The following is a 19,860-nucleotide window of genomic DNA, read 5'->3' as shown; positions in this document are numbered from 1 at the left end:
TTTCCAAAGTGGCGACCGCAATGTTGCCGCGCTTCTCGACAGATTCATCGGCGCGCCTTCGCATTTGCGGGAAAACCCTTTTTTCTCTCGTTTCCCCCGCGATAATTAAGCCGCGGAACGTAGCTTCCGACCTTGTTGCATAATTACGAAAGCACTTAAAAAGTACCGTTTTGTATGTTTCGCGCGCGTACAGACAATCGTGCTTACCATTATTGTGCATTTCATTATCTCGTTTCTTACGCGGAATATAATAACCGATTTTAAGCGGTATTCCGTTACAGCGGAACAAACGCGTGCTTCTCTTTTAACGTTGCACGTTACTTTGAGACATCCTTTCCTTAATTAACGTTACACAGTACACTTAACCTTTTCTACATTTATCCGCTAGATACTGCGCGAGTAAGTCAAGTATTTTAATTAATTCACGATCCATCGCGCCCCGTGACGTACATCTCGCAGGCGCAACGGGGAACTTATTTACCTTATGTCAGGGTGCATCGTGCATTTTGCGCGGATGTGCGTGTACCGAATTAATCACCCGCCTTGGCTGTGATCTCGAGAATTACGGATATTTATAGCGAAGCCGATTCTGATGCAAATGAGGGGATGAGGGTCTTCCATCCCGATAAAGTCGTTTGCCTCCGCGCTTACCGGGAGTGTACCGCTTTAAATTATCTGATGCGCTCTCTCTTCCGTGTAGCGCGATAAAATTCTTCTGCCCTCTGAGTACTACGGGGAGGAAATCGACAATAAAAATACTTTATTAAGTTCTCCGCGTTAAAAATTCTTAGCGCGTGAACCGTACAGCCGACTTTGTTGTGCAGTCGATAACTTTATTCTAGATTGTAACTTGAAAACTATCTCGGTACGTTAATATTTTAATTCAGGCAAAATCTATTCTACGTTGATGGATCAAAATCACCCTTCAGCTCTTTAAGTAGGAAGTCTATATTTGTCGGATACACTCTGACATGTAACAATATTTCAGCATTATTAATTCAGTCCTCATTTAACATTATTAGATTCAGGAGAAGTTTCGCATTTCGGTATATTGGGTATTCGTTTGCGTGTTAATTTTAGTTTAATCCCGCAGTTTATGCATATGGGAAACCGATTGAGATACAATTTACGGAGTCCCGTATTCGTCGCCCGTCGCGTCGTTTTCCCAATTAGACGCGGCCGATGAAATTCGTCGTGCGAGCGACAATAATTTCGTTGCTAGCTCGCGAGTTAGCTTCCAGTCACCGGGGACCTTCGTTAAATTACACCAGCGACGTCTGGGGAGACGCGGCAACTTAATTAATTGCTACGGCGGCAGAATAAATTGTTTTACGATCATACGGTAGAAATCACGTTTTTTTCACGTGGAAACAAATAAAGGGTGAATGATAAAAGGGGAATTTCGACGGTAATTACGTATTAAATGTATTAAAGTGTTTGAGGCATAATTTACTTTTCTCTCGACTGTTCTGCTTCTAGTCGTGATTTTGCCATATAATTTACGCGATTTATGGTCGGGCGAGTTTACCTTTTTTTACTCCTTTTATTTCATATGTCTACCTCATTTGTCCGTACGAATGGAAGTCTGATTTTTTACGCTCTTTTGCCTCGCTTCGAATCTTCCCATCGTTTCTCTCCCTCCTTCCCTCCCTCTCTCTCTTTCTCTCTCTCTCTCTCTCTCTCTCTCTCTCTCTTCCAATCCATCCTTTCTCGGATATTTATTTTTCCTCACGTTTTCTTGATCCGCGCAGTCATTATTCAACCACCCCCAATTTCCGACCACCACTCGCGAACAAATGAAAATATTTGCCCGGGAGATTTGCAGGTTTGATTGCTGAATTTCCTCGTCGGTTTTCTTATTCCGCGGATACGCAGCGGAAGCGTAATGCCTGTGATTTATTTTTGACGCACGATATTACATGCTTTTGAAAAAAGGTAAAGTGGATGGATAAAATATTACTGCGTACTTTTCACGAAGAGGTGAGAAGGAGAAGAAAAGGCAGACATTCCATTTATATATATATAAAGTGGCTCAATTCGCCACAATCATTTTTTTTTCTCAGGACGTTTTTACGTATAGGAGATTTAGGAGAAAATTGAGAAAACTTTGGAAAAATGATTCACATAAGTCATATGAGAAAATCATTTTTAATCAGAAATAATTTAATATACATAGAAAATGGTGCAATATAGAGCAAATATTAATAACAAAAGAATAAATCAAAATTAATATTTTTTAATAAAATAGAAATTTATACACACGTCATATGTTTCTATTCCATTCGTTCATATTATATTTAAATATATCTATGTAGAAAAAAAACCATACAAATTCGTTGGTCTAATAAATTATCTCTGTTGAAACTTTAAGTTTTCCTCAATGCCAACAAATTAGTGGTCGTTGCTGTATATCTAGATGATCCAGGAAGAACCGCGACAAAATGGCGCGAGGATAATCGGAATTGTCCGGCGCGGTGGTAGGAGTCGAGCGTGTGGATCGAGTTTAGCATCAAACGAGGGTCTGTAATCCTAACTCGCTTCGGTCCGGGTCGAAGGATCTTGCGGTAATCCACGGCTAGGATCGAGCTTAAATCGCTTCTCGTGACACTAGCTGAACAATCCTCGCCCCGGGGCTCAGCATCCTAGACAGAGTGTGCTAGCTCGACCGTAAAGGACCACTCGAGCATCGTAAATCCATCGTTGCGCTTGATCCTGATAGCGAAGTCCTCGGCATTATCCTTGCGGAGCACGCGTCTTTTTTTCCTCGAAGAACATCCGGCTCGATGATAAAAATCGATCTCATTGCACGGCAATTTCTTTCACGTTACACGCCGAGAGCATAATAACGATATCAGAATTGAAAAGTGGTAATGCATAGGCGTTGAACCTAATAGCTGGTACCGTTAATGCGCCCGTTACATATTCGTGTAGAAGAATTAATATCCTCTTGCGAAGATGCTATATCGTGTAATCGTATAGTCGATATATCTATTGCCATAATCAACATTCATATTCGGCATTGCCAGAGAAGACTCGAGCAAGATTGAAAACCCAAGTTTCGCGTAAATAAAGTTTGTGTCGCGTCTTGTAAAATGTGCTCGAGCTCGTTCGTCTAACTCTCGGTACTTCTCTCTCTCTCTTCCTTCATCCCTGTCATCCTACCTGCCCTGCCTCTGCCTCCTTCTTCCGCCTTCCTGTGTAAGCCGGAGTTCTCGAGTCGACGAAACTTGATCGCATACAATCGATAATTCTAACGTGAAATCGAGCCTCGAGGAAAGGTTGGGAAACGGAGGGGGTGGAAACGCGAAGGATGGCGAACGATTCGTTCGTCTCGGGCTTTTTAAAATTAACCGGAGTTATAGCCGTTGAGGAAGAAAAGCGGAAATGTGAGCTGACTAGCGGTAGATACGCTGTGGATTTTCTCTCCTAACTGCATAAATAGGCGAGGCACGGATATACGTTACGATATCGAGCTTCTCAAACGCGTAACTCTAAAAAGAGAATTCTGCATGTTTATCGAACGTTGATATTCCTCCTATTGTTATATACGTGAACAGAATTTTGTTTCGATATTCTGATATTTGCAAATTTATTATGTAAAGTTCCGCAGAGGGTTTTGACGAGCTTAATGCTTCTTCATCGAGAACACGTCATTAACGCGCGTTAAAAGATTTTTATATGCACAAAAAAAATGTCTAAAGAAGGTTTTGTGATTTAACATTATATTCTATCACTTATTGAACCTTTTTCGCAAAAGTAGAGGAAATTCGTATTATATATTAAATAAATTTGTAATTTCAAGACCAGATTTCTCGAGTTCGAAATCGATCCCTCGTCGACGAGAGTTTTCGTAATGTTTAATTGACCATTAATACGCTGCCCATTCCTGAGTCCAATGTATGTTATAGGATAATTTATAAATCATACTTATAGACTACATTCTGATTTGATCTGAAATCGCTACTCACGGTCTCTCTCTGCTTCCTCGAGCTTGAATCGGGCGAGCGATTGCGAACAATCAATAATCCCGTTTCTCGTGAAATCGAGCACGAGCTCGAAACGTGAGTCTCCGGTCATTTCGTTCGTCTGGAACTTTAAAAATTAACCTCGTGCGCGCTCGTGAACGACCTTCGCCATTGCCGGAGGAAGGAAGGAAGGAACGGACGGCAAAATAGATACAGGGGACACTCTCGTCGCTGGCGTCACCGTCGATTTTCCAACGATTCGGACTGGAGAAACTCGTCGAGGCTCCGCGTTCGTTCGTTCTCTCGCCTCTCGCCGATACTTGGACGTCGTCGTAAATCTTGCAACGAGAAACTGCCTTCTTTTTCGTGCCCCCCTCGCCCACCCCTCATCCCTTGCTCTCGACGTCGCCGTTTTCTCGCCCGGGGCAAACGAAAGAGAAAGAAATGGGGGAAAAGGGAAAGAGAAACGGGCGAAAAGGAGGAAAAAGCTCACGAAAGGGTCTCGCTTGACAACGCGCGCCATAGTATTTATACATTTTGTAAAATTTAATCGTCCATCTCGAGGCGCCAAAAGGCACACGTTGGTGACAGACGATGTTATCGTTTACAGCAGAAATTTTTGTAGCTCAGTTCTCTTTCGAGCTTTTACGATGATGATTGTTTACCACGAAAACGAGACTTTGATGCGAAGCATCGGTGTTAATTTGCCGATATTAAATGTGAGAATTTGTTCATTATTAATTAAATTTGATTAATTCTGTCGGATTTCGACGTGTTGAGTGATGAACAAACACTTTTATTACTGTCGATAAAATCGTGGCGATTTCAATCGCGCATTGTCTCAAGGCGGGCTTAAAACTTATTGTTTAGACACAATCTCCCGTGATATTGACGACAAGGGACCCGCGTACTAAATTAGCGGCCGCATAGCGTTCATTGTTGGCACAGGCCCGGATCCGATTTGTGCGGCCGCTGGATTGCTAGCTTAACCGGAAGGTATCGACAATGGCCGGAAACAAAAGCGGCCATTGTGAAGCCCACAGTCCGGTCGCATCGGGCTATACTGGCGATGGCCGTGGTAGTGGTGGCGACAACGGCGACTTGGATCGAAAAGAAAAACGAGAAACGGCGGTTAATTTCCCATGGAAGTAACCGATTGCCGCGGAAAAATAGCGGGCGTACCAGACGCGCGGTATATATCACATCCGGTCGACGCCGCTGCTGACTGTTCCCCGGAGGCTGCGCTGCACACGCGATGTTTTGCTCTCTCTCTCTCTCTCTCTCTCTCTCTCTCTCTCTCCCTCAGGCCTGAACCTGAGCGCCAGACTACATTCACTTTCGAGGGTTATCAGGAGGTCCCGCGGGACCGAGAGAGAAAGAGAGAGGGTGAGAGGGTCCCGCTTTGTCCAGCGGATCCCATATTTCAAGGGACCTCGTTGAAAAGCCCTGTACCGTACGTGGAGTGTGCGCGTACACACCGTTCGCGTGTATATGACCGTCGTACGTTTCTTTTCCTCTTCCTCTCTCTCTCTCTCTCTCTCTCCTCTCCTCGTTTCGGCCGGGATAAGGGGTGCAACATTGACAAATGTTTCGCCCACCAGTTTCCACCCTTCCGCCCTTTTTTTCACCCTCTTTTCCTTCTCTTCTTTACTGCCCGGATACGCATATATGGCGTTGGACGCATTCTCATCCCCATTTTAGCGACGCATCTTTCCGCGCGGATGTCACGATGCGGCCCGATGATGAATACGCGCGCAATCTTATCGCGCGATATTTCTAATTCCCGTACAAATCGTGTCCTTCACCGGAGATGAAAGAGAAAACGAGCGCGATGAAAGGACAATGGGTATTTCGCGGAGTAGGAAAAAGTAATTAGAACGTATGTTTTTTTCTCGTAAGGTAAATGGCGAGAAAAGAACTTGGGAGGTTTCTGGAAATGTGTGTATTGGAACAATTTACTTTTCATTGGCCTCTATTAAAAGTAATAACAAAGCAAGAATAAAATTCTAGATAACTGTTATTTTTCCAAAAGCAACGCGGAAAGGAACAAGTTCAAGCTTCGAGGTACTTTTGTTTTTAATAGAAATAAACAGTTTCAGTGAGGAGGTGAAATAACATAAATTCGACGTATATGTGAATCTAAGTTATCATCGTGATATATTGAACGTTGAATATTAAAGGCGCTAAACAGAGCCTAGAGAGCGAAAAGTCGACACGAAACTCATCGCAGGGAACTCGGTGTTGAAGTTGAGGCCGCGGATTCTGGTGCACCGCATATTAATCAACGTACCAATCAACATATCGATTTATCGGGGCAGTAAACACACCGTTTCGCCAAACGCTTCGCATGCGAGCGAGTGGTTTTATTCTCGCGCGGTCCACCCGTCCCGCCGTGGAAAAACGTTCACGTTGCTCTCGCACCACCAATTTAACTTGGCGCATTCCATTACCGGGAGCATACAGTTCCTGTTTTCCTCCATCGAGGGCCCCGGCTCGTAATTTCGGATTTTAACTGGCGTATAATCGTCGACGGTAACGACGCCGCGGGATAATAAATATTATCTCACTGACAGGCCTCCTATATCTTTCTCTCTCTTTCTCTCTCCTCTCTCCGTGTAATATTCTTCTGCTGCGTTGCTCTACCTTGCGTTTTGGCCAAGCATCGATATAGTTATCTCTGTTTGCTCACGCACATCCGGTTAAACTTGACACGCCATCGAGCGCGCTTTAATTCGCAGGAAACTCGCCAATCCCGCCGCTGCGCCGTGCCGCGCCGCGCGCGCCGCGTCGTCGACTGCGCGATATTTCGCGGGAGAGTGTCGACCGATGCGAAATAAAAAGAAAAAGTTTTTTGCAGAGAAAATGAAATGAAATGAATTGGAAAAAGAGAGTAATATGCGTCTCTCAGGTATACAGGTATTACAGGCACGAGTCGTATCGGCAATTTGAATTAGCTGACACTAGTACTAGGTTACAGTAGTATTGGCCTTTTCCGCGAATATGAGCATATCTAAAATTTATTTAAGTGCAATCTACTAATGTGTAGCGTCAACTTGGTGTTCGATCGATGTTGGTATTGCGCTGTTGCACTCATCGGAACTGCCGGAAATGGTCGATGCCGATCTATCTTGCTGTGTTTATCGAAACATACGTGTCAGAGCGCGAAACTGTCGTCGCGAGCTTCGCCATCGCGTTATATAACTAATGCAAAATCGATAGTTCATTTCGCGGCCGCCACAAGGCCGGTTTTTGTTGGCTTGCCGGCGAGTGGACATACAGAGAGGTGTAAATTAGAGTGCACCCGTAATTGGATGAAATGCGATATCGGATCAAATGTAATATCGGCCAGCAGCAGCCTGCATCAGCGTCGCGAGTGTCACGACTCGCAACTGGTATGCACGCAGTCGCTGTGTGAGCTGTGTCGCGTTGCGTTGTTTACCGCCCGCGCCGTCGATCCGTCACTTTAATATGCGTAATCAAATGATATAACGGTCGCAAAAGTCATCCGGCTGAGCTTTCAATTAAATGGGTACCCGCGAAAGTACATTCATACAAATGCCGACTTTCTATTGGTTGAAACGCCTGCGATTTGTCGAAATAATAATCTGTAATTAATTTAGCGATGTTTGTTTATGCAGTTAATTACGCAATCAGAGAGTGACGTACGATTTTATAGAATCAGAGCAGAATTAAAAGAGAAAATCTTTTTAATAATTGAGCACAAAGTTTTTTTTTTAATCACACTATTAGTACGCGACACACGCCATCGGCTAAGAATAATCATCAGCAGCGATGTAATTATTATAATTTACGATTAATCGCGGTAGTGATCCTGAAACTTGCATATGGTTTCTTTCGAGTTTTGAATCGTAACGCGACGGTGACAACGACGACGAACGACGAAACGGAATTTTCAATCTCGGGAGCATCGAGTAACACCGGCGCCGCGCCGCGCCGCGCCGTATATATGGACGCCGCGGAGGCGCGTCTGCTATTTTCGAATTCTCTCCTTTTTTTCTCTCGACTTCGACGTGACCGGAAAGACGAGGCGAAGATTGCGTTATGCCAGCGCACGAAAGGGACGAGGAGGGCGACGATACGCTCGGCAAACAGATTACGATAACGCGTGTTTCTCGCGCACGCACGGACGTGCGGTATGCAGAATCGCGGAAGAATGACGAAAAAGTGTCTGGAGAACGCGAGTGACCGAAAAGCTGCCGCGCCGTGTTGAATTTGCAAACGTGTCGACGAGTGAGAACTTCCATCGTATGCCAGGAATCCCAAGTGATTCCACATTCGTTAAATAAATGCGCGTTGTCCGCCGTTTATATAAATTAGTACTTTGAATAGAGTCATAAATACCGAACAGTTATCAACTGATTCAGATTTAGAGAGTAGGTATTTGAATTTTTGTAATATCGTACATTTTTTTGTCCCGTTCGCGTATACGGAGAAGTTGTGGAAGTTTATTATTCCAAGTTACTATATATATTTTTTTTTGAGCGAATAGAATTATGATTATATTTATATGTGACATTATTAAGATATCAACCATAGAATTGAGTTATATACGAATGCTAAATGCTTTAGTAGTACAATATTTTATATACAAAATGGGATCTAATAGGGACAAATCGAAGGCCCTATCATTTTCTGAAGCTTTATTCTCATTTCATATATTAAATGTAATTCGTGCTGTAGAAACGTCGCGATACATCGTTCATCGTTCTCTTTTCGGATCTTGGGAGGCTGTATGCTAACGCTGCCGAGCGATAAATTAATCCAATCGTTGCACCCACGCGCGGTTTCCTCTGCGCTTTGAGTTCCATATACTCGGTGCCACGTCGCTCGACGTGTTATGTTACGCTTACGTGCATCACCACGCGTCGTCTTTGCCATTCAATCTTTTCGTTTGAAAAAATCCTATATGATAATGTTTCTTAAAATATATCCGTATTTGAAACAGAAATATTTACTGTCGCAAATGCCTATTTCGTAATTTTTTGTTTAAACAAAGAATCTTAATTATTAATTATGATATTAAATATTTATTAGAATTGACAATTAATTCTTTGAGAATATATATTTTAAAACGATCTATTGTTATCATCAAAATGTTCATTCTTCTTTACTTAGCTTTTATCATAAATAAAACTTGTTAAAATCTTAAAATAATGCTAGAGTAAGAAATGACTATATTTGGATACTTTCTAAGATCACGATCTAGGCACCCCCTTGATTTTCTGTAAAGAAACGCGATGGAGGTTTCACCGTGCTTTCTATAAAGGCTTGGATCAGTTAGATCCTATATAAGATGTTCTAAAATTAAAACAATATCGGAAATTGTGAATTGGACACCCACGGCGCGGCGCTTTGTAGCACTCGTTTGACTCTCGTCATCGTCATCGAAGCGGTCGAAGGTTAATATTCGTGAGAGAGTTTTATAGGTCGATTAACGACACGTTTCTACGAGGTAAAATAAAATAAGCCACCGTTCATGCATTCGCCAACTATTTTCCACCTGAATGTCCATTCGCCATGGATGTACCACGCAATTCTCAGTATATTCATTCGTATTCCGGCACTGTCGGAAACTTGGCGATAATTCGATGTCTCGACGACTGCTACAACAGCGGCAACGGCCTCCATCATCATCGTCGGACCAAAGCGGCCTACGTGACTTCCACATCGCTTCCTACTATTCCACCTCCGTCCTGCCCCGATTCTTCCTTGCCTCCCGGTATCGTAGCGATATTACGTAAAGTTCTATAGATAGAAATCCCTGGAACATTATACATTTTCCTCGACAATATAATGCCAAGTCCAAAGCTAGATAATACTTTCAAACAATTACAATGAAATATTTTTATCATAAAATTATTTTTGTGACGTACAAAAAAGTCTGTTTATCTTTTATGACTTTTCACACAACAGATTCTATATTTTTATAATAGTAGTTATTCCCCAGATTAAGTTGAATTAAAATTATATTGACCTTATTGCTTAATTAAAAAGAAAGTTGCATAATGTCGAGGATTTGGAATGGTTACCGTGTGAAAATTCATCTTCCTTTTTACTTACTAATCAGGAATAATATTCTATTTTTGACAGACTAAACGCAACTTATAAAACTATCGATCTGTTATCTACAGATTTTTATATTCAGTTGATATAGATTTTTGTTGCTCACTTGATTTTCTTTTTTTATTTCTTGCATACTCTAGCAGCCAACTTTTTGATGTCGACAAGTTAATTACAAATCTCATTGATATGTACAAATTATTTAATCTTTTTCTTTAAGAAAAATTAGAATATTTCTTAAGAATAATTATTAAGAAAATTGATATTAAATTTAAACTTGAATAAAGTTAATCCTTGTTTTATGATCGGAAAGTTATATGAAAACTATATAGTTTATTATTAATATTTTTATTCTTAAAAACTCTTTCACACTTCGATAAAAATGAAATGGTGCGATTTTAATAAACTGAAGAAAATAAATGGTGACTGCGATTATTAAATTTGATTTTTTAAATATTAAAATAAAGAATCAAGAAGTAATAAATTAAGAATTATTTTTTATTTATTACAATTACATACGTTTATTTCTCTCAGAAGTTGTCATAAAAGTTGTCATAAAATAGTAATAACAAATTAATTAACATTAATACATTATTATTAATATATTTTATTAATAGTGTATTAATATATTAGTAACACGCGATATTATTACATTAATACATATCTCGATTATCTCGATTTTCGACAGACACAAAAGCGCTCATTTTTCAGTTAAATTCATTACGGAACGGCTATCGTGTAATTATGTGTTGTTTAATGATGGGCTATCGTTTAATCATATATCATATAATGAGGTATCCATTCATCGCGCAATCAATTTAGAAGACAAGGAGGAAAATATACAACATGATTTTGTATTATAAAATTTTATTTATTTCGAAGCGGTAACATCTAAACATGATTTTGGCTTTGGTATTTGTTTTTCTTTCAACGCTCGCGCGGTGTTCGCGCAAAGTTGACGCTTGACGTTTGAACTTTATCATTTGATCAATGATCGAGCGAACAGATAGCGATGTCTGCCCTTTTGTTAGTATGTCTTCATATTACTTTTCGAAATCGCGACAAATATAATAGCTGTGGGTGTAATTATTCTTTATGATTATTAAAATTTTAATAATGATACCGCGCGTTTCATTAACTTTTGCAACAATTCGCGTTATTATTTAGTTGCTATGCAGCAAAGTGCTTGTCGCGTGCGATAAGTGTCGTGCAAAGTAATTAACCGCGTTTTCCCGAGTGATTATTGTGTGAATGCAACGAAAGGATTTGAGAGGAGAAGGCGAAGACCTGGGGGCCTGGGAGGCATCGGGTAATGGCGAAACAACCATGGGGTGAATAACTAAATACCTTATTATTTATTATCTTATTATCTGGATAGAATTAATTGTTTATGATTATTTAATACGCGCAATAAATATAAATATTTAAATATTAATTATTTTGATTGTTGCCACAATTTGGAACACCTGCATTTTGCAGTTCAATGTAGTTGGCGTCTCAACTCCGCTACTGCACATCGTTCGTGAATGATAAATTATTTTTCAAGCCATGTAACTCTACAGTAAATAAGATTTTTGAATGTGTGTCAAGTTGATAGCGCAAAACTAATGCAAAAATTAAGACAATAACACACAGATTCGCTGTCTTAAACTAACCAGGCTATTTAATTAAATTGTTTATCTCTGTTTATTAAAAAAATTTAACTTAATATAAGTTTGTAAAGTATACAAAATAAAATATTTTAGAATTTGGAATACAATAAATATATCAGAACTGTCGTCGCAATTTAATCTCTCGTGGTGGAAAACCAAGAATTCTTTATATAAATTATATCGCGCAATTATATCCCGGAGAAGAGAAGGGAAGTTAAGTTTTATGGGCGCAGAAATTTATATTAAAAGAGATGAAAATGTCTGCACGTAATTAAATTAAAATGCAGGATCAGTTGAGCAATCAAAATCGATATCACTCAATTTCATATTACAAATTAATAACAAACGACAGATCGTACGGCGTAATTACAAATTTAAGCACACGAATTTTACTCGATTATATATGTATATAAAAAACAATTTTTATTAACTATCTTTTTTAATCTGTAAATATTTAGTAATAATAATATTCTCGTGGCTATTGTTTTAATGTAAATTTAGTTTTTTTACAAGAGGAAATTGATTATGTCAACGTACGCGCGTGGCGATTAAATATTAAAAAACTCGTTAATTGCTTCTACAGAGATGCTCTTTTTCCTCTTGTTGCCCCGGGTCAGAGCCTTGTGTGTAGCTACCTATAAAGTCAGGCCCACCCAACCTTAACGTACAGGCACTTTACGACAAGAAATTTTGTTACCTCGCGGTACAAAATGGCACGCTGAAAGCATCCAATTCGAGAAGAAAAACGAATAGGTTTCTCTCTCTCTTTCGTTGTACTTTCGTCCGCGTAATTGTTATTTTATCGCAAACAACGCTTGACATATAATTTTCCAAAATAAGCTAAATTTTACGATGTTATCGCGTACACACAGTATAGACAATGTTTTATTAACATTGCAGCACCATTTATTGCATAATTCAAGAATAATTATCGTGTTTTATACTTGGCGACAAATGTTGAATTTATTTTATGCTCTTGTTGATTAATATATGTTCTGTTTAATGAAATCGTATACGAGGAATGAAAATAACTTGGACGAAACAAAATGATTCGTGCGTAATGAGGGAATCTCATTTATAGTATACCTTCGTTTTTTTATGTTACGCGTTGGTCGGTGCATGTAGAAGCGCATTTCAACGAAAAGCACGGGATATGAAAAGTAATAATTAGATGCTCGGTAATATAGATCTCTATATTTTTCCTCGTTTTTGGTTCATCAGAGGTTTGTCTGACAAACGACATACGAATGCATTAAAAGCATCGGATGAGTGGAAAAATATTCACTACATTCAAACCGAATATTAAAAACTTAGGGAGGCTAGTGGATGAGGAAGAATTAAAATTAATTTTAATTTTTCGTCGAGCACGTCGGCGTGTCGCAATGGATGTGAATTTTATGCGGAATCAGTGCATGAAAAAAAAAGTGGTTCGCGGGAGTTACAATTTTACGTTTGTCTCTACGCTTTTTTAATATATATAATACCTTTAATTAATGCTCCTGAAACGTGTACCTTGTTCGCTCAATTGAAATAATAGCTTTAAAAAAATTGCAAATTTTCACAAAAGAGGAGCAGGTTTTCGATTTTGATTATACAGAGAATTTGATCAAATTCATATAAGTAATGTTAAAAAATATTTCTCTCCGTTATTAAATCAAGAACAAGCGGCACGTATATCCCGGTGGTAATTTTTCAGAGTTTGAGATATTTCTTTTTTTTTTTTTTTTAATGGTTCTCCGCGTTGATTTACTGCCCATACGCCGCATGCGAGTTTCAGTAGACGAGCGGAAAAGGAGGTTGGGGATTCTTGTTCTCGATTTATCGGGGTCAAAGATATCGATAAGACGCGATCCGCGACAAGAGTAACAACGCCCTGAGGTCGTGCGGTCGCGAAAGTAACACGATCAGATTCGATTTGACTAACGGTTCCTCGGTGGCATTGCCGGAATTTACAGAACACGCGTGATATATTATATAAGCGTGCACACACGCCAGGGACGTACTATCATCTCGATTTATGACGACCAGTCTTCACTCTCGTTTTCCTATCGGATCTTTCTCAAAATTAAGATAAGTGGTTTCAATTTACACTAAGATGCGGTAAATATCGAAATTTTCGCACTTTTAAACGTTTACGATTTCAGAAACCTTTTTGTCATGGGCGACTAACCCATTTAGCAAACTGCAATTTTATAGAAACATTCTTATTATCCTGAAAACATATTGTTATTCACGTGAATATTTTAAAATTAATCTTTGTACATCATCACATTACAATTTACATGTGAACATTGAAAATCTATATTGCATATGTTTTCTCCCATTTTGATGCAAATGCATTTCTCGTAACATTTTCATAATATTTTTCGATATACCACTGCACCATCTCTCATATTAATAACGAAGCACTCGTGATACGGCGAGACTAAACATTCAAATCACGAACAGCAATAGGTAACAGCATTATATGAATTTGCTCTCCGGCAAAAAGAGACTTATTAGATAAAAACGATAAACGAAAGGGGGAAAAAATAAAGCTTTATCGCTGCAATCCCGCGACTAAGGGCGACTAATTTTTTCATTCTTTCTTTTCTTTTGTTCACCGCGAACGTTGGTCGAAATTCCACGATGGACCTCGGACCGATGCATAAAAAGTCGTTTCATGAATTTTTATGAACTCCGGCCGGTAACACAAAACGGCCGCGGCTGGAGTCGTCACGTTGCGAGAATGCGCGGGGGCCGGGGGAAGATAGTTAGCTGTCCGTCTCGTTCTCCGCAGTCCGCTCTACGCATCGCGACAATCTCGAGGATCGCCGATGCGGAAAATGAGTTTCCGCGCTACCGGAAGTGACATTGCGCTCTAGACTCTAGACTCGCATTCGGGGGAAAGTCGAAAGAAATACGGGTGGCGCGTGGCGTGGCGGTGGCGCGTTTCGGTACACTTTGTACGTATTATCGTCGAGAATGTGTCTCTCGCCTCACTTCGGTGTGTCTTTCTCTCCGTGTGTCTGCCTTTCTCCTCCACTCCTTATTTATCTTGCACGCTCTCTCGCGACGTTTCTCCGAAGAGATATAAAGTCCAGAAGGGAAGAGAGGAGGATAGGGAAGAGGAGCGAGCGTGTAGGCGGAAGATCTGGACCGAGCATTAAAACTTTGAAAATAACGGAGTTCCTTTTAGTGTTTCTGGGAGCTTTACGAAAGCCCGGCCGCCCGGGGGCGGGATACGAGCTCGCATTACTGGAGATTTGCTAGGGAAGAAAACCCGAGTTTTCGGATATTAACTCGCCATTTTTACTACGCGGAATGCTATGGCTAACGCTTCGTAGTTGTGCGGCTTCTGCAACGGGATTTTTAACACATTCGGATGATTCTCCGTGACCAGAGAGCTAATACAGCTACCTGAAACTCACGAATTTATGTAATCATGATTTGTGTAATCATTTTTCTATACAGAGCAGCCTGCGCAAAGAATTAAAAATTTATACCTTTGAAACTATTTATTAGAAACATAAAGATGCCTTTTTTAGTGTGACTTTTTTAAAAGAACATTTTTAGTTACCTCTTCCAATGGGAAAGTGCCAATGATCACTCTTTTTAATGATCATTGATTTTCTTTCTTAATGGTGTTTTTATTCAAGATAATCGTTAGAGAGTCATTAAGATTAAAATCGTGAATCGTGGGACATTTTATCAGAAATGAGAGAGGTTATCGTGCGTGTCGCTGATAAATTCACGCACGTTTAAAATTCAGCACATTTTTTTCCCGGTCATACATTTCACACGATCGCATAATACTGGGGCGCATTGACAAACGATCCCCAGATACCCTATTCCCACCGCCGATATCACCGTGGAATACGAGGGAATTCGGTGCCGGTCGAGTCCGCGGGCTTACATGCAGGCACAGGAGAATGGGTTACGAGGGAGGGAGAGAGAGAGAGAGAGGATTTGAGCTTGAAAATCTGACCGACGATTGATAGAGAAAGGAGCCCGCCTGCGATTGAGACTCGTTGGATGGTGGTGGATAATAAATTGGACGCGCGAATGGTGCCAATTCAGCATTTTATGCCGGTTGCCAACGAGGGATGAAAGAGAAACCCGTAGAATCCCCATTACAGAAAGTGTGTGAGAGCGATCATGCTTATTTCACCGTTTGGTTCCTAGTGCCGTACATAAAAAGCATTGGAGAAAGAGAGAAAATTCCCGATTGTATATATATAATATTAATTGCACATTTCTTTATAAACGTATTCAGATGCGATCTTTTCATTATGACGTCAGAACATTAATAACATATTTATAAATTATAAGCAACTTGTAGATTAAAAACTGGATAATTTTGGCAAGAAGATATATTATTGCACTTATTTAATTTCAAATGGATTTATCAGAATATTTAATATCAGAAAATGAAAGCTTTTCGCAAATCGTAATGAATAAATAAAATTGATCTGATTGTAGTTTATTAGAAATTTTTAATATTATATTAATGAGAATAAAATGTATGTGATAATATATTAGAAAATATGATATTAATCGACAAGATGAATGGAACACTTTATTTTTGATAACAGAATTTTGTAGCTGCAGATGTGAGACGTTTTGAAAGACTTATAATAGTTAATATTTTTGTTGAAAACTTGCGGAGATATGATATCGCGTATTTTCTGATACTTTAAGATTATATCTCCGCAAGTTCTCAACAAAAATATTAACTATTATAGATCGTTGGAAACATCTCAACATCAGCTACAAAATTATGTTATAAAAATGGAGTGTTTCATAACAAAAAATGAAGATGACTTTCACGTAATCCTAAAAAATAGATTTTTTCGAAAATTGATTTCACCATTATTTGTCCCCCTCCAGACTATACAACTTTTGTCTAAAACATTTTCTTCTAAAATTGTAAGAAAAAAAAAATTTTGGAGAAGAGTGATCATTTAAAGTGTACATTTCCTTGTACATTTCAAGATCATTAAGGGACTGAACGTTTAGTTCTAGATATGGCCGAGAGAGGTCTATCAGGTTAGAATATCTCTCGTAAGTAAAATTCGGTCTCATGTGTATATAAGGAGTGTTATGACTTCAGTTCGATACTCTGGTTTCCCTTCAATACACGAATAAATCTTTCGCCTTTTACTAAAGATTTCCGTGGAGGGGAACAATTGATGAGTCTATAATAATTTTTTTGGTACCCAGTGAAAACTGGGTCATAAATTAATTCAAAATTAAATTATCTAGGAAGATATATAGCTAATTCTATTATTACAAGCTATCTTAACCGTTAAAGATTTAATAGGAGTTAAAGGAGTTAAGTAGTTAAAAGATATTAATAACAATGTAATAAAAATCTTTTGGATCTTTTTATAATTTAAACAACACGTGAGAATAAAGAATTTGATTTGGATGACGAAATGATCTAATTTATCGGCTTTCATCTTTCGCGTCTGCAGGCTTAGCTTCGGTGGGTTTGTTAATCAGTTGTAAGAACTGGAAGTTCGAAAGAAGCTCATCTTGCGCCGAATTTAAGACGAAAAGCAGAAGAATAGACGCTACGTCGAACACACACAGACACCACTCGGAATTGTTTCATTCTCTCGCCCAGCGGCCTCTCTACTTATCTAATTTACTTTCTTGTCTGTCGAATCTTTATTAAAATGCTCTGCGCCCGGAAGTTCCGTCTATCGGAAATCGTTACAGCATTTATGCCGGTCATGCATTAATTTACACTATAATTAGCGTTAATTTACATAATCATAGAATACATGGATAATTCTATTCTTCATTTCATCGCAAAATTATCGCGGACGGGAGGTAAAACGAAATAAAGATTTTAGTATTGAGTAACACGGTATGCTCTGCGAGTCATTTGAAACAAAACTGCAGCGATATTTGTTTTAAGGGAGAATCGGCTTGGGATTGATTAGAGAATGTATCACGTTATATGCGGAGAGGGAATTTATGATTGCTCTGTATAATTCGGTAGCATGTTACGTGCGAAAGGAACAACGGCTGGATCATTTGATCCAGCAATGGATTCCCTTTAATTAACAATATAATCCCCATTGTTGGAGCTTCGATGAAGCGTGACCGAAGGGTGCAGCGTTGCACTTTACGGTGTGGTTGAGGCTCGTGAACGGTCGCTCGTAGATCCGTGGCCTAACCAGTTCGGCAACGAGATCGCAGCACGAGAATACGCGATAAATCTTCCAGCACCCGCGGCTGCCTGAATGCCGGAACACGCACGAGGAGCAGTCATTTCCGGTGGAATGCACCGGCAGGCTCGCGGAATAGTCGATAGGGGAGGATATTATCGATCCAGTGACGTCGTGTTAAGACCACGAAAGACCTCGTTATCAGCATGCGAGGGAGGACATAGGTCGCTGTCATAATAACGCGGTGGATAACGGCCGGTGGACCGGGATTTAGACGGCTTATTTAAGAGTGGAAGTCGAATCCAACACACACACACACACACACAACGTCGAACATAATTCTCTAAAATAAAAAGAAAAAAAATGTTTTACATATTCAGAACGTTTTTACATTGACGAACGTTCTTTTGAGCGCGTACTTTTATCTTTTGTGTTCTTCTAGAAATCTTATTTTTAAAATGCGTCACAAATTTGACCATAATCTTGAATCTCTTCTAACGAAATCCGATGATAAAATTGTACGTGTAAAAACAGCTAGAGATATATATAAATATTTTTCGAAGCTTTCTGAAGTATTTCCGATCAATTTTGATAGGATGACAGTAAAGTGTTACCATATTGGTAATGTTGACATAAAGGAGAATCAGAGTATTTACTCAGGTCTGAGAAATGTCTGAATATTGAAGTGTCTGTTTTTCTTTCTTGTAATCTCGGAATATATATCGTTTGCGGCATTCTCTCTGTTATAGTTCGAGCTCCGCTCTTCAGTTAATGCAATGTTTGTTCAATAATTTCAGCGTGATATCGATTTAAGGTGTTTCGAGAGTTCGTTGTTGAACGCACGAAATGCCTCTCTCTTTTCTACTCGGTTCCCCGTAATTCCTTCGTATCCCATTAGTGGAGGCGCACTCGGAAAGTGCCTCCCTTAACCACCGTTATTATTTATTAGCGCACGAGAGAAGAGCGAGTCGCGCGGGTCAAGCCTCGTCGAAAACATTCACGGATTGCGGAACGTCGTCGCGGATTTCGAGGGTACAGAGGGTGCGCACCCTTCTTCTCGTTTTTCGCAGCCTGTCGTTCGCCCTTCACGCACCCCCTGTCCGATCGACGTCGCATTGTGCGTGTCCCATTGTGTCGAGTCTGCAGGGACGTATAGCCCTCCGTGTTTCCCTTTTTTTCCCCCTGCGGCATTTCCCCCTTTTTTCGTGTACCGTTGTGCAAGTATTACGAGCGAGAGAGGGACTGAAAATCGCGCGTGGGCGACCAAATCCGTATCGCGCTTGTGGAATATATAGGTGTGTCTCGTTAACGAAGAACGGGGGATGCCCGGTTCTGCGCCGTGTAAATGTTTGCAAAATTGTTTTTTTTTTCCCAAAGTGATCGATCAACGTTGCTTGATTGTTGTTTGCTTTACGATCAGAGGTGTTGACGTGAGACCCGCGCATACAAAGAGAGTCTGCAAACCCATTTTCCGATATTACATTTGTAATAAAAAACGACGAGTGTACCGCAAGACATAATGTTATGTAAATTATATCTGAAAAAGGTGTTTTATAACATAAAAAAAACTTGCGACCTTTTTAGAGTTTATTCTATACATTTATGGCATTTTATAACGTTGCTGTGATATTTATTTGGCTTTTTCAATGATCAACCGGCTATTTGCCAGTGCATTTACTATTCTATATCTGATTCGATAGATCGGAAATTTATTACAAGCCAATCTAGGCACTCGCGAAATTTTTCTCATTTTTCCGGCGTTTGGTCTGTTCGCCTCATCAGCGCGATAAGCAATCTGCCAGTAGCGATTCAGCATTTTGTACGTTACAACGTAAGAAAACACGGGTCCCATTATACGGTCCCGGAGAGCTCGCAGTCTGCAGCGACCAGATAACCGAAATTGGCAGTACGATTTCGCCCAATTGGCCGCCAGCGTTGCGTCGTCGTGAATTAAAAACCGTGTTCGTGAGACTTCTTCCTTATCAGCCACGTTTACCTCGCGCG

At 39.9% G+C, this 19,860-nt stretch overlaps 1 protein-coding gene and 1 non-coding gene across 2 annotated transcripts in view; both read left to right on the top strand.

The window, feature by feature from the left end:
- Positions 1 to 19,860, top strand: part of Ph4alphaefb (prolyl 4-hydroxylase subunit alpha-1) — an 84,847-nt gene that overhangs the window by 16,677 nt on the left and 48,310 nt on the right. The window lies entirely within an intron of this gene.
- Positions 16,795 to 16,913, top strand: LOC139819859 (U5 spliceosomal RNA). Its single transcript, XR_011733835.1, has one exon. It is a non-coding gene; the product is annotated as a U5 spliceosomal RNA (small nuclear RNA).

Source organism: Temnothorax longispinosus, chromosome 9 (genome assembly GCF_030848805.1).
Source record: "Temnothorax longispinosus isolate EJ_2023e chromosome 9, Tlon_JGU_v1, whole genome shotgun sequence".
Taxonomy (NCBI): Eukaryota; Metazoa; Arthropoda; class Insecta; order Hymenoptera; family Formicidae; genus Temnothorax; species Temnothorax longispinosus.
Note: the sequence above shows the minus strand (reverse complement) of the source record. Positions and strands in the feature narration are given on the sequence as shown.